At 50.8% G+C, this 16,529-nt stretch overlaps 1 protein-coding gene across 1 annotated transcript in view; it reads left to right on the plus strand.

Moving 5' to 3' along the window:
- Positions 1–5,396: 5,396 nt before the first annotated feature.
- CRELD1 (CRELD disulfide isomerase 1) overlaps positions 5,397–16,529 on the plus strand; it is a 121,529-nt gene continuing 110,396 nt past the window's right edge. Inside the window, exon 1 of the mRNA XM_085624290.1 lies at positions 5,397–5,531. The gene's annotated coding sequence lies outside the window, so the exon portion shown is untranslated. The remainder of the gene's footprint in view (positions 5,532–16,529) is intronic.

Genomic DNA, 16,529 nt, shown 5'->3' on the forward strand with positions numbered 1-16,529 from the left:
CTGCCGCTGCACGCATCACGCACCCACCGCGATGTCGATTCATGGATCCCCAGCCCATTCTCCAGTGCGCCAAGATGTGAAGCCAATCATCATGGGGATGACGCATCTGCGCCCCCCAGAGCCCCTAGCGCTCGTGGTCGGGAGCAGCATGGGCCCTCGCTGGGAAGAGTGGATTGAAGACTTTGAGGACTACATTAAAGGCTCGAAGGTGACAGGGGACGAGGATCAACTGATCGCACTTCGGAACCTCGTGGGCAAGGATGTCAGCAAGATGATAAAGGAACTCCCCACCGCGGACGCGGGAACATATGCGAATGTGCGCGCCGCCCTGGATAGGAAGTTTGTGCACAAGAAGAATGTAGATTATGAACGATACGTATTCCAAAGAGCGCGACAAGAAAAGGATGAAGTCATGGGCTCATACATCACAAGGTTGCGGCGCCTGGCGCGCCACTGTGAGTTCGACGAGTTCTCGACGGATGACGCCATTCGCCTACGGGTGATCGACGGCTGCCAGTCGGAGACGCTACGCAGGAAGTTACTGAAAAAGAGCCACACGCTGGATGAAATTGAAGAGATCACGAGACTCCATGATCAGACCGAAGAGCAAGCCAAGACGATGGAGGCAGGACGCGTGGACCGCAAGGAGGTAGTCTGTCAGGTACGCACGGACCGCCCTCGCCGGTGGTCGAAAGAGCGGGAACGACAAGCTCGGCCGCCATCGAGACACCATCGTCGCCCCGGTCATCGACGGCCTGATTCGGGGAAGAGAAGCAGGCGCCAGGATAATGGGAAGAAGGCGCCATTGAGAAGATGCTACCGATGCGGGTACGACTTCCCACACATCGGAGCGTGCCCGGCCCTGGGACAGAAGTGCCACAAGTGCGGTCGCAACAACCATTTTGAGACCATGTGCGGTGACTATCGCCGGGAGAAGGAAAAAGCCTCCACGAGGTCACCAAGAGGTGAGACGCGCCGCCACCACGCGCGAGCGGTACGTGACCGCCGGAAGTCCTCCTCCAAATCCTCCCAGTCAAGCAGGGAGTCACGGTCGTCAAGATGGTCTAGAAGATCACCGTCAAGAGACTCCGAATCAACTTCGAGTGAACACGAGTACTCCGTAGAGTATGCAAACATGATCGCTGACCCCGATCAGCTCAAAAAATACCCTCGGCTGGACATTTGCGTTGGCACGCATCCCACAAAGTTCGTGATGGACAGCGGGGCATCCCTCAACTACATCCCAGTGACCGAGTACCAGAAAATGTACCCTCGGCCTCGGCTCGACCCCGCACATGTGCGTGTCTACACCTGGATGTCCAGGAAGCCGCTCCCATGCTTAGGGAAGTTTTCAACGACACTAAGGCACCGAACAACATCTATTCCGGCCGTAATTCACGTCATCGAGGGACCGGAAGCTGACTGTCTCCTCAGTCTGCCAACCGCTGAACGGTTGAAACTGGTGGAAATCCTGTACCGCGTCACTGGTGAAAATGACACCGTGCACAAGTTCCCAAAACTGTTTTCGGGACTCGGGAAAATGAACAGAGGTCAGATCCGCCTTCACATAAACGACCAGGTCCGCCCGGTTGCCCAACACCCGCGGAAGGTTCCGTTCCACCTCCAACAAGCGGTGGAGGATGAGCTACAAGACCTGCTGGACGCCGGCATCATCGAACGGACGGAGGGCGCCACACCGTGGGTATCTCCCGTCGTGATCGTACCAAAGAAAGGCACACCCGGGAAAGTGCGACTCTGTGTGGACATGAGAATGCCCAACACCGCCATTGAGAGGGAGCGTCATCCCGGACCTCACTTAAGTGACATGATTGCCGCCCTCAATGGGGCGAGGGTGTTTTCCAAACTGGACCTAAACAAAGGCTATCATCAGCTGGAACTGCATGAGAGCTCCCGCTACATTACAACATTTGCAACACACCTAGGTTTGTTCAGGTACAAGAGACTGAATTTCGGCATTTCATCAGCCGCTGAAATATTCCAAGAAGCTATCCGGCAAACGATACATCACATCCCAAATACGCTGAACTACAGCGATGACATTCTAGTCTATGGGGCGACACTCCAGGCCCACGACACGGCCCTAGATAGGGTCTGCCATGCTCTCCTGGAGGCTAACCTCACGCTCAACAAGGAGAAATGCGAGTTCCATCAGTCGCAACTGAAATTCTTTGGCCACATCTTTTCAGGAGCCGGAATGCAACCAGACCCGGCCAAAGTGAGTACTCTGAACAGCACCAAGAGTCCACTTGACGTCAGTGACGTGCGATCCTTCCTCGGCATGGCGAGTTACTGTTCGAGGTATATCAAGGACTATGCCACAATAAGTCACCCGCTTCGCACGCTCACCAAGCAAGGACAGGCCTTTGAGTGGACTCTCGAATGCGAGCAAGCCTTCCAGGCCATAAAGAGAGCAGTGGGCTCGGTGGAAAGCCTGGCCTACTTCAGCCCAGATCGCAAGACTGAAATAACAGTGGACGCAAGCCCCGTCGGGCTAGGAGCCATCCTGGCTCAATATGACAAGGACACAGATCACCGCCACATTGTGGCGCACGCCAGCCGGAGCCTTTCCGACACGGAGAAAGCCTATTCCCAACCGGAAAAGGAGAGCCTTGCGGTGGTGTGGGCGTGTGAGCACTTCCATGTGTTCATCTACGGGAAGCATTTCACCATGGTAACAGACCACCAAGCCCTCGTCACCATCTATGGCAACCCTCGGTCCAAGATGCCACCCCGCATCGAGAGGTGGGGACTCCGTCTGCAAGAGTACACATTCACGATCGTGCACAAGCCAGGGAAGGCTGCCAACCCGGCTGACTATATGTCGCGCCACCCAGAAGACTCTCATCGAGACACACCGTCCATGGCAGACGAGTATGTCCATTTTGTGGTGGACCAAGCACGGCCACCGGCGGTTCCCCTAGAAGCCATCCTGGACGCCACCCAGCAAGACACCATGCTGCAGCAGGTAATCCAAAGGGTCCGGACGAACAGGTGGCGGCACGAAGAGGTGGAGGACGAACAAGGTGACACCACAAGGCGTCAGGAGTGGCAAGCATTCCGGAATGTGTGCGAAGAACTATCCGTCACACCTGATGGACTACTGCTGCGAGACATTCGAATTGTGATACCCCAACAACTGAGACAGGGAGTCGTCAACCTGGCACATGAAAGTCATCGAGGAGTAGTCACGACGAAAAGAGCGCTCCGTGAACGTGTCTGGTTCCCCTTCCTAGACAAAATGGTAGAACACACCCTAAAAGACTGTCTGCAGTGCCAAGTGGTAAGGCACGGAGACCCACCTGCTCCACTCCAGATGACGCCCCTGCCACCAGGAGTATGGCAAGAACTGGCCATGGATTTCTACGGCCCCATGTCATCGGGCAAGTATGTGCTAGTTATAATAGATGAGTACTCAAGGTTTCCCATCGCCCGGTTCGTCCCGTCCACCAACGCAGCTGCCACGCTCACCATCCTGGATGAGGTATTTGCAGCCTGGGGTCTACCCGCGGAGGTGAAGACAGACAATGGGCCTCCGTTCAATGGCCGGGAATTCAGTGATTTCCTGACGCTCATGAATGTGCGACACCGACGGATCACACCACTGTGGCCGCAGGCCAACGGCACAGCGGAGAGGTTCATGGCCACCCTAAAAAGGACATTCCAACAGGCCGCTCTGGACAAAAGAGACCCGCAGGCAGCCCTCAATGATGTGCTCCGAGCCTACCGGACAACGCCGCACGCCACCACGGGCAAATGCCCTGCTACACTCATGTTGGGGCGCCCGGTCAGGACCCGGATACCCACTTGGGAGGGAGCGCTGCGACCCATTTCTCCCAATCGTATTCATCGGGAGGTCGAAGCCACTGACAAAGCTCGTAAAGACACCATGAAAGCGTACGCAGATGGAAGACGGCGGGCTCGCTCCCTCTCGTTCCATGAAGGGGACTGCGTGATTGTCAAGCAAGAACAATCCAAGAAGACAGACAGCAAGTTCAGAGCGGAACCTCTGACGGTCATTCGTCAGAAAGGCACCATGCTGACAGCAGAGTCAGACACCAGGCGTGTGACCCGGAATGTGTCTCACTTTCAGAAGTGCAGCCCGGTTCTGCAAGAGACTCTAGAGTCGCAACATACAACTCCACAAACTCTGCAACCTGCAACACAGAGCAAGGGTGACAGTTCAGCGGAGCAGCCGCCCGGAGCAGAATCTGACACAGTGCCTGAAGGCCGAACACTCCGCCCGCGACAAACAATCCGTCAGCCCAAGCGGCTGATTGAGGAGATGTAACTCTTAGTGACCCCGTTCATTGCTAACAAAAGGGGAGATGAGGAGATGAGGGGTCTAGTGGTTGTATGGGCGGAGCAGGATGGGCGGAGATAGGGGAGGACGGGAGTGACAGGAAGAGGTGGAGCTGGAGGTCAGGTTGGCAGTTGAGGGAATGACATGCTGGTGTAAAGAAGGAAATAAAGAACGTGAATAGAGAACCCTCCGTGTCTGTCGTCTTTGAGAGAGTGCGTAGACACGACACTGACCCTGCACACTCAGGCTAACGTGTCACACTGGCTACAAGCACAGGCTCCTCACAATGGCCACCTATTGTGGGAAACCATACTCCAGACAGAGAGGAGGCCGGGTCACATGCCCATTCAATCTATGGCCTCTGGGCTGAGTGTGAAAAGTGATGTCGAGCATGGAGATAGTTTGGTCACACTCGATGCCGTGGTGCTGTTCCAATGAAGGGCTGTGATTGACGGTTGCTGCTGTTATCACACACGTGGTGGTACCTACGCATTTGAAGCCAGGGGGACGAAATGCGGAGTCAGTTCTGCCCTCGTTTGATCATGTGACCACGACATTGCATGCAAGCACCTGCCGCGGGTGCGTTAACCGACCGGGCTATTTGGCTGTAAACGATACATATACGTGGCAGGTTGCACGTTTCTGTAGCTGATGATTCATCGTCAGTGCTACTATACTACTGGAATAACAGGAGAATATTACATCCACCCTTTGGCAAATTCAATGTCGCCCTGAGCTCTAAAAACAAAACACGTGCATTTGGAATTCAAGACTGTAGTATATACACACCTCCTTGCAGCAGGTGCATTAATCCAATGAGCTATTTCACGACTGCTCGGTTTCTGTCCGTGAGTTGAAGGGAGGCAGCTCTGTGCACGTGTTTCATGCTGGCGCTGAGGGCTCCTGCCCATCATACACTGACTGCCCTCTTACAGTGGCAGGGGGGTCACAGTGCCAGAGGAGTCACTCATTGGCTGACCCTGGCAGGGTGATGTCACAGCACATGGCCGGCTGCTATTGGCTGCCGACAGGCTCCAATGGGAGGGAGTGGCAGCAGCCAGCTGACTGCAGTGCTCCAGGGCGGTGCATGCTGGGAAGGCAGCAGCTAGTGCTGCGGTAGATCAACTCGTGCCCACTGCAGCCGGAGCGGAGCCGTGCGGAGGGGGTGGCGCTGCTGCCCTGATGAGGACGGGCACCGGGCGCTAGCGAGGTAGGTTCGATGCGCCCTCCTGGTGATGCTGTGCATGTAGGGGCGTGGGGTATCACCGCAGAGCTGGGTGTGGACCTGTCTGCAGCGTTAGGGGTTGTTTTGTAAATACTGCCGGCCCTGTGTCCAGAACGCTAGTCTGTGCCAGGACGCATGGGCAGCAAGTGCCTGGCACGAGGCAGCCAGAGATGCACCCAGTGCTGGCCCCCAGGACTGGCCCCATATACTGCCCCCATATACTGCCCCCATGGCTGCTCCTTCACAGCATCCCCCGGCCCCTCTGAGAATGTGTCTTATGGAGAACTTGTCGCATGTGGGAAGAGGAGACTACAGTCCCGGCTACTCCACTTTGACACTGTGTATCCGTTGATTCCTTCTACCTGGAAACATCGACGCGTGTTTAATTATACCAATCATGTGTATCGGATGTGTGGGAAATCGCAAACAATACGCAGCCCGATCAGTGCTCCTTTCACACCTCGCCTTAGCCTTGTGCCACAGACCGCTTGTATTGATCACCGGTTCAAACTGTGTGATCCTGGACAAATCGCCCATCGCCCCTTTGTCCCCGTTCTCTGACAAAGGTGGGAGCGCATAGAAGCAAGCCGTATACCCGTGTTAAGCGGCACTATACGGAACTGGACCGTTACATGCGCAGTTGCGGCTCGCGCTCCCCTCCAACACCCCCACAGCGCCCTCATCCCAGGTTTAAGTCTTCCAAGCCTGCAGAGTAATGGATACTTTATATGTCTCTGCCTGTAAGTTCACTCCGTAGGGACCCAGGCTCACTTAGCCGACATCTCAGGGCAGGGAATGGATGTGCGCTGCTCACAGCGCTGCCACCCTCCCCCCCCCCCCCCCACCCAGCCCAGCCCCCTACTGCTCTCATATAACACATGTAAATACATGGCTGCGGATGGCCCTGTATTTGTATTCCTATTTGCATATGGTGCTCTGGCAAGAACATTTCATACTCCCACAATTTAAATCACCCCTTAAGGTGGAGCCATGTGGGTTTATCAGGAGGCCGGGAAAGGGTAATCGAGTGCCTGCTGTAGAGACCTGCGGGGCTAAGATTCAAATATAGGCAGGGCCAACTTAGACTTTCATCCTTTAGAAGTTGATGACATGAGACTTTACAATAGCAGATCCCATTATAGCAGAACTACAACAAAAGCAAGTTGTGCGGCCCCAAGCGCTCTATTAAAGCCCACATTGTTGCTGTTACAACGACAGAGAGACTGCAGGGGTTCTCGCAGAGTGAACGCCGATGTGGCCTGTAGGAAAGTCATCGGTTTGTTCACTCCACAAAGCACAACCCCAAGTTCAAGGCCTGGATTACAACGAAGACGTGCACAACCAGAGCCATCAATTCGAGGGACCTCAACCCCTAGGAGGTCTCAGAGGAAACTGTGAGACTGGGGGGGGGGGGGGGCATGTGTACTCTGCCCAGCGACAACCTTTACAACCACCGCAACTTCTTAAAAAAAACCTGACTCCATTCCTAATCTACACCCCCGCCCCCCCCTCTACCGGGAACATTCTCACAAGCGCCTAGAAGCGATTAAATGAGACGGTGTGTGTCATACAATACAAATTAAATGCAGTAGAGCCATTCCACCAGATGTCGTTACAATGCCCCCTTTTCAGGGGTCACCGGTCGGATTGTGAAAGACCTCTTGTGAGTTAACAGCCCATCCTTTGTTTATCATTGGTTGGTTGGTATTATTGTCATTCTCGTGTGTTTACTTTTTATCCAATGACTTGTCTTCTTCTTGTGTTTGTCCCTCCCCTGCAGCACAGTCTTTTTGCAGTTCTTCTAATTGGCTGACTTGCATCCTTCCGCTGTTAACGTTTGGGGAACTACTTCTTTCTTTTCCATCCAGCACTCCATGAGAGGGCATGTGATTTTTTTAGCCCTCTCCCCAGTGTGCTGCTTACCCCCTTCAAATACCTCCCCGCACTCTACTACTCCCCTCCCCATCTCTCGCTGCTCGTCTGTAAAAGCACCGCGCTGGGATGTTTTCGCTGTCCTTTGACTGAGGAGCAGACTTTAAGGGCTGTTTTGGTTTTATCTCCTTCATTCCACATATTGCATGAACGTGCAAGCTTTGGCACAGTGAGGCTTTTAAGGCAACAGGTGAAGGGCCATCTACTGCTCTCGCTCCATTGGTGTCTGAGGCAGAAGGTGTACTTAGCATGGCCATTCTTCTGCAGGCCCAAAGATCTGCTCACTGTGCAACTAATAGAGGACCAAACGGCTGAATCCTGTGGAAATAAATGAGGCCTTGGCAAGCGTTTCCCTATCAACATTGACACTTCCTTATTCCTTTTAAGTTCTGCTCAGAGTTTGCTTATTGAAAAGTATTTGAAAAATAACCCAGTATTTTCATAAAGATTGGAAACACTGAGTTCACTGTACAGTTTTGAAATACCATAAGATATGTACTAGCTTTTTCTCCAGTATTTTAAAATGCATTTTTCTTTTTCTTTTTTTAAACATCACTTACAATCTTTGTCAAAGTCAGTAGATCAGCGCTCGCATTATAAAGTTGAGAACTATAATGGCTTTATCAGTGCTTGATTGTTGTTCTCATCATGCAAACAATGGCTTGGTATTCATTTACTCTGGCACATGCCAATGTGTGAAGGCAATCCACACGTAAACATATGCACACCTAAGTATTCTATAATGTGCACGATTCGCAGCACCGCTTGGAACACCATGTGTGCCACCAACTCCTCCCTCGTAGGCCACACTACAGCAGCACACACTACATCCACATAGGCAAGCTTCAGCCTGCAACAAAACAGACCAGCTGTAGCGCTGAGATGGCGCTCGCGTAACAACAGCGCGCTAAAGAATTGTCAAATGGCCAATAATCATTTTGTGATTAAATATGGACTAGCGTATAAGATAATTCAATATCCTAAGAAGATGTCGGAAGGCAGTAGGGTTGGGGGAGAGTCACTTACTTTCCTGCCCAGACTAGGCTTTGAGGGACATCAGGCTGTCAGTCTTCTGTTGCACCATGCCATGGTCCCCCCTTTGGGTGGGAGAGAGTGCGGATGACTGATAGTGAAGGAGGGTGAGAGGGCAGAGTCTTTCAGAGCTGGTACATGTGACTGTCGAAGCATGGGGGTAATTAATTTGACAACATTGTCTTGGACCACAGGCAAGGGCTAACAAATGAGGGGTTTTAAATGACTTATCATAAAAATTGGGTCATTTTGTGCTGTAAGCATTATTGAAAGAGCTCAGCCGTCTTTGAAACGAGTAATCAATAAGGGACATCTTTCCAGTCGTGCGCCGTCTCGTCTCCATGTCAGTGGCCAGATATTATGCAGAGTGTTTTATACAGAACCACAGGGTCCAGGATCTCTTACTGGCCTTAGTCAGGTGTGTCACCTGCAGCCACAGCAAGGTGATGTATGGAATGTTTGAATTAATCTCGGTCACTGGCAATTGCTCGGGGCAGCATTGCAGTCCATCATGCCACCCCAATCAAAGACCCTCCTTATGCCAATCTGTACTGATCATGCGCCTCAGGGAATCAGTCCATCCTAAACTGCCCGGCGAGGCCTCTTCCAAAAAGGACAACCAGCCGCCCCAGACCGGTTTCACCCTATTTGCTGCTCATCCCTCCAGTGTAGTTTGAGTCCTAAGCTAAAGTGAGCCCTGGACCCACTTCGGGGCATGCGCGTCACACTTAGGGCAACAACTACAAGGCGATGGATGGAAGGCTTGAGTTAATCTCAGCCTCTGGCATTCACTCAGGGTCGCATTCCACTCCTCCGTTTATTGCCCATCTTACCACTCTAGACAAGGCTCACCGTATATAAATAAGCGCCAATCACACTCCTCATGGTAAGAGTCTGTTCTCAACTGCGAGGGGATGGACTGGGCTGCGGCTTGAGTAATTTCCAGTGCCTGAGGTTAACTTAAGCCTTTCACTTGTCATTTTTGTTTGTATACTTCACCGCTGCAGGTATGCCCAGAAGTCGCTCCTGTGTTGTTTGTGTTCTGGTTCAGGGAGGACCTGGCATGGACGGTTCCTATTGGAGGTGGGTCAAGACTGATTTGCATATGGCTGACTCCCATCCGAAGTGACATAGTGTGCAAAATATTGTGGGCTGGGATGTGGCTTCAGCGATTACCGGTGGCAGTGATTAATTCAGGATTCCATCCATCACTTTTGTGTATGCTTCAGTGTGTCACCCTAAGTAGGACGGGTATACCCAGATATGGTCCTGTGTGCACTGTGCCACTGGAACCAAGTAATACCTGGCCAATGAGTTTTAAAAAGGGTGAAACGGCTCCTGGGTTGCTTGTGTTCCTGTAGGACCTGGCTTGGCGGTTCGGGTTGGACTGTTCCCACCGGAACAGGGTCAAGATTGATTTGCACATGGCGGAGTCCAACCTGAGGTGACCTAGTGTGCAAAATAATAACGAGGTGGGATGTTGCGCGAGTGGTTACCATTGGCTGAGAATAATTCAATCATTCCGTCCATCACTGTTTTGTACAATTTTTTTTCTCGGGTATGTTCAGAAGCAGAAGCAGTGGTAAGTTCTGTTTCCTTTCCATGGGGATGTCCTTTTTGAAACCACCAACCACTTGCCTCCTCCTCTAAATTGCTAATGTATAGTGTCAGAGTCTTTTCACAACATCAAGATGGTCAAAGTAGTCCGACGGGCTAGAGGCATTTATTCTGGGCTACAGACATACACTTGTGTGTCTGCTAGTTCCACCAGTGCCGTTGACCAGTTTGGACCTGAACTGTGCCCCATTGTGGTTGCGGACCACTGTACTGTGGGTAACAACATGAACTGAGCTCAATAGTAAAACAGAAGGTGTGTCAGCAGTAGGTTTCCAGGAGTACCCCCTGACAACAGTTGTAAGTTTCCAGGAGTACTACGGACAATGTCATGCGACATTTTTACGTGTTATGATTACCATAGTGTTACGTTGATCGCACAGTACAATGCAGCATTGGGGAAGGTTAGCATCGCTGTGCAATTGCACATTTTTAGATATGGCTAGAGGCAGCTTCAGGTGTTTTGTAACCTTTTTGTTTCTAATTCTTAAATGAGCATTCACAGTGCCCTGAAGTATTACCCTGCCACCTCACGCTATTGGCTCTTTGTATCCTTCCTCATCCTGTTGAGTACTTGCATTGCAATGCGCTTGAGACTAATGTCCGCACAAAAAGTGCCCTCACTCACTACAGATCATATTATTTATGTCATATATGAATTGTGTACATAAACTCTCACCGTTAACCTTGCTTGATCCACCCACTCTCGACCCCCTGTGAACGGTTTAGCACTGTGTGATTGTAAACAGTCGTGGCGTAGCAATATGCAGTAGTACATTCACGGCAGGTATCCGGTTTTGGAGCTGACCGGTGTAAATGGAGCTGTTTCCAGCCGTAGATCAGTCTTTGTGAATCCACCCAAGACTTCCACGAAGTGATCTAGTGGCAGGTTCGCTTTGGAGTTTTCTGGGGCTTCGCTCATTTTGAGTAATGCTATAATGGATTTCTTGGTCTTTTGGACTATTTTAATATCCTCTCAGATGCTGACTAGTCCAGTCTTGGCTGCTGAGAAACGAGTGCATGGGACAGACATACCACCAGACCTTGCCACGCTTGTTCTTTATCCGTGCCCGCCGTGAGGGGAACGGCCAGCTTCAGGTTCTTACCTGCAACGTCTTTTCAGCACTTAACACCGCCGTGAGGGGAACGGCCCTGTAAACTACTACCCCCAGCATCCCCAGCGCCCGCCGCCTGCCGCCGCTGTCATCAGGCAGCGCCGGGGCGCTATTTGAGGCGGGGAGCTGCCTCGCTGCGCGGGACGCGTGCGGGCCGCGCCCGGGCGAAGCCCGGGCCAAGGGCGGGCCCGTCCTTGCCCGTCACTGCCCGGTGTTGGCCGGGGCAGGGCCACCCCTCTAAACGGTGTCTTTCAACATCGGTATCCCCAAGGTACTGTGGACTTTGTTTTTTAACTTTTTTAACCTTTTATTGTGTCATTATCCCTGGTTGTTAAACCCTGTTCCTTCCTGCAACAGTTCTGCAGAGCTCTGCGGCAGTCGGCCCCCCCATGCTGGTTGGCTTACCTTGTCTTTTCCCTGAGAGTGTAATGTAGTCACTGTCCATTGTCTATTGTATAACAGGGTCTATTTCGAGAACTTGCAATTCTACCGGGCGTAGCCTGTGCCTGCCTGTGTTTGGATAAAGCTGAGTTTGTCCACACTTTCTGGTCTTTTGTTCACATTTTCTTGTGTTCGTTACCACTACAGGCATCTATTTATTACAATAGTCCGGGGTTTGACAAAGGTATTGCCGTTTTCATTCCATTTTAAAATGCCTCTAAGGTCAGGTAAAGACCGCACTGTTCAACTACAAACTTCCAAGGGAATAGTTTCCGGCCCACTAGATGCCTTTATAACTAGAGCTACCGGGATCCTAGAAAAAGAAATAGCACTGACCGAGAAAAGGCTCTCTCTTGATTTAGTCAGTGGTAAGCGTTCCTCTATAGGAACCCTGGCTTTAAGCTCTAGCCCTGCAGCCCAAGCTCCGTCTAATTATTCACATTCCATAACGACAGATGCACTGATACATGTTGTGGGAGATGGGGTGGATTCTCTACATCCGTCACATAACCTTGATTTGAGCCCTGATGTTATCCAACTCAATGGGTCAAACGCTAGTGGCATGGACAGAGGGGACACAATTAATAACTCGGTGTCGAAGCAACCAGAAGTGTCTGACCTTGTTATAAAAAAAACCTATAAAAGGAAATATACCCAAAGCAAACAAGGGGGGAGAGTACAAAAGCTGCCCAAACTAAATGCTTCTAATCAAACCAATGCAGCAGCTCCACAGTCTTACAACGCTACATACCCCCCCATTGTACATCACAATGTATTGTGCCCCTCCTTAACCACTATTGGTTCATCAGACCCGTGCCCCACTTGCTGCAACAGCGATGAAATCCTTCTGGTAAAAATGGAGGCCATGTTCAAAACCCTTCTGCGCCCCGTCCTGGAGCAAACAAGGTTGATGACCATCAAAATAGAAGCATTGGAATCTGTCGTGAACTCGAATAAGCGCCTGCTCCACAAGCTAACTGCCCCCCCCTTAGTAGCGGGGGCCCCCATCTCTCAGCCAAATATAACTAACAACACAGATAATGTGTGCCTGGGTACAACAATGGGGGTAGTAAAAACATCTTCGGCACAGGTGGTCCCCAAGGATATAGACAACACCGCCGGTGCTGATACCCTGGGGCAGGAATCTAGAAAAATCGCCTCCATGACAACAGTGCAACGAGCTCAAACCAGGAGGGTGGACGATAGGGCAACAGTTGCACATAGCACCCCATCCTTGCCCCTTTTAGGAAAGCCAAATACTATCCGTAACCCTACAATTCATAACGGGAGAAACATTGTTAAGGGCGTTCACCCTCGTACTGACCTACCCCCAGAATCCAACCAATATACCATTGTGCTAACTGGGGTAGCGCCCGTTAAGGAGGGTGTCAAAGAGACAGATAGGGATCTACGTAATAAAGTAGTATATTGGCTGAATAAAAATCGCCCCCTCCCGCCAACTATTTCAACTGAAATCCTATTAGTGAGGAGAGTTGATTGGGTGGGCTTTGGGACCAAAGATTTAGAGGGTGACTGCATTCTAGTATCGTTTAAGGATCCCTGGGTAGTAGAGTCTATTCGAAGGGAAGCAAGGTATGCAAGAATGGGGGATGTACAAACATTGGATCTTGCTTATTTTTACCCCGATAGACATTCTAAACCTACACCAGGCCCCCGCCATAAGCGATTATTAGACAAGAGGCATCTGATTGTGAGAACACCATGTCACTCCCAACATCTTCAACTTTTCAATCGATACGGCCCTCTTTCTGATCTTGAGGCTGTCGATTGACTATATTTATCAAGCAAGGAGCACAGCATTGTGGAGAGCCATAGGAATGTAATATCTGTGCCCGGCGGGGTGGATCTTCCTATGGGGCATGTTGTTGGGGGGGGCCCACTGTTAAATCTTATGGAGGGGTCTGTTGTAGCTACTACAGAGGACATTACAGAGGAAATCATGGGGGTGGTTGGTGCTTGTTTGACCCCAAGATCCGAGTTACGGGCTGAACCTGAGAAGGTGGTGGAGATCTTAGTCCCCACTGCGTCAACGATCCAACCATATCAAAATAATGTAACGTCTCCCCATGACTTTCTAAAGGTAGCCTCCTGGAATGTGGCTGGGATCAAGGGCCGGCTACTCTCCGAGGAGTGGCTGGAATTCATAGATTCCTTTGATATCATATTACTCCAGGAAACCTGGGCTACGGCCCCAATCCACAGGGTTGGGTTCATTAATTTTTGCAAACCTGCAATCAGAGGTAGCAAAGGGCGCGCTCTAGGGGGCCTACTGATCTGGGTGAAGCAATCCTTGGGAGTCCATTTAACGGAAATCTTTCTGGAACATCAAGACCTTATGGGCATCAAGTTGAGCAAAGCCGCCCACCGGGACCTGTTCTTCATTAACATCTATGCACGAGGCCTACCCGGTGGCCGCTGCCCTGGCATTGTTGATGTAGTTGATAGGTATCTTGACAGTTCAGGAAGCGATAATCTTTTTGTCCTTGCGGGCGACTTGAACTGTACCTTTGAGCCGCTCCAGGCAGTCGGGGACAGTTGGGGGTCCTCTGAGGATGCAGTTTGGAACATTCCTGACCTGTCAATAGATAAAATCGCCAAAGGGACAGAGGCAGCTTTGAATTGGATGGCCCTATGTTTGATCAGGGGCTTAAGGGCAGTTAATGGCCGCTCCTTATCAGATCAATGTGCCTGCAATACCTTTGATAATGGTTTAAGGAAAAGCCGTATAGATTATATCTTGCTAAAGTTGGAACTTTGGCATTATATGATCGATATGGAAGTGGTATCCCGCCCAGAAAGTGACCACAACCCATTGTCGCTTAGTTTAAGGTTTCTGGGATCTGATAGATCGAAGAACCCAGATAATGTTACCACAGTCGATCTCACCTTGACCAATGACAGAAGACGGCTGAAATGGTCTAGGATAGTGGGTGATGCCACCCTCCATGAAAGTATTACACAATTGGTTACTCATTCGATGAACGAACTTACGGCCATTGTGCCTGAGGGGGTTAGCCTTGATCATGTTACCAAGACCCACGAAGGTTGTTTTGAACAGCTTAAAATTCTTTTATCCAGTCCATACCTGGCAGTCCCGCTAAAAAAACTAGGTTCCCGTCAGAAATGGTATAACGGGAAATGCAGGGAGGCTTATAGCCAATTAGTCAAGGCGGTCAAGTCACGGGTTATGATAGACATCAAGTTAGCCAGGGCCCAGTATAAAAAAATCCAGTGGGAGGCCAAAAGAGAGTGGGAAGATAGGCATTGGTCCGATCTTCTGGATGCATCGACATCCAATAACCAGACGAAATTCTGGGAATTGGTCAAATGGGGCAGGGACCCAGATTCGCAAATACCTTCTAATCATGTCCTCCCCGGAACTTGGGTGGATTTTTATGCAACCCAATTTAGGTCTGAGATCTCGGTACCCTCTACCCTGCTAAGTGATGAGTACATACTGTTGGACCACGGTGGGGTCCTGTTCTTTTCTGAACAGGAAACAGAATTAGCATTGGGTTTGACTGAGTGGGGGAAGGCTCCTGGGATGGACCTAATCCCCGTTGATCTGTTCAAATCCAACCAAGGACTCTGGATACCGTACATTACTAGGCTAGCAAATGCAATTGCCCAAGGAGCTAGAATCCCAATGAGCTGGAAGGGGGCTGAGATCCTCCCAATATATAAAAAAGGGGATCAGTCCAACCCGGGCAATTACCGCCCGATCAGCCTTATTGACTCTCTCCAAAAGGTCATCGCTCGAATGATCTTAGGTAGAGTTCAGGGATGGTTGGTTTCAGAGTGCATTTTGTCCCCTATGCAAGCAGGTTTTAGAGTTGGTATCAGCACTATCGACCAGGTGTTTAGATTTTGTCTGATGTACTGGAAGGTGGTGCTGTTAGGCGGGGGGAAAATTTTCGCCGCTTTCATTGATCTAAAGGCTGCTTTTGACATGGTCCCGAGGGTCAAACTGTGGTGTGTCTTGAGAGACCTAGGTTTACCCCTGGAACTCCTGGATTTAATTGTTAAATTGCATGAGGACAATTTTGCCAGGGTTCGATGGGGCAGTCAAGGACAAGTGACGGACAGTTTCCCAGTAACACGCGGGGTTCGTCAGGGTTGCGTCCTGGCGCCCACTCTCTTTTTGCTATTTATTGACCAGGTAGTAAACTTTTTCAACACTTTTCCAACAGACGCTCCCTCCCTGGCCGGGAAGAAGTTCCCCATGCTCATCTTCGCTGATGACACTCTGCTCCTCTCTAAGACCAGAAGCGGTTTACAACGGGCATTGAACCGCTTCGAGGAGTTTTGTGTCATCAACGACCTGAAGGTTAACGTGAGCAAAACTAAGTTCATGGTATTCACAAGGAAGACTTCGGTTCGGAGCTCGGTAATGATGGGTGGTGCCAACTTGGAACAAGTAGATCACATGTCCTACTTAGGGGTTACATTAGATTTTCGCTTGCGATGGAAGGAGCAGGTAGTTGTACAGCAGCTTAAACTGGCCCGCCTAACTGGCTGTCTCGTTAGGGAACAAAAGAGATCCATCACAAAACGAGTGCACCCCGCGCTAAAAATCTATGACGCAAAGATTAACGCTGCTATTTTATATGGAGCGGATCTTTGGGCGTACACGGATCTATCTAGCCTGTTTAAAGCACAGTGCAAGTTCCTGCGGAATTTAGTGGGGCTTCCTCAATCAACTCCATCTATACCCCTTTGTTTGGACCTAGGATGCAATCCAATCAACGAGATGGCGAGGTACAGATTGGTTGCCTTTTGGAGACGGATTTGGTCTTCCCCTGACCTTGTCTCATTTGCTAAGGAGCTT

Source organism: Triturus cristatus, chromosome 9, assembly GCF_964204655.1.
Source record: "Triturus cristatus chromosome 9, aTriCri1.1, whole genome shotgun sequence".
Taxonomy (NCBI): Eukaryota; Metazoa; Chordata; class Amphibia; order Caudata; family Salamandridae; genus Triturus; species Triturus cristatus.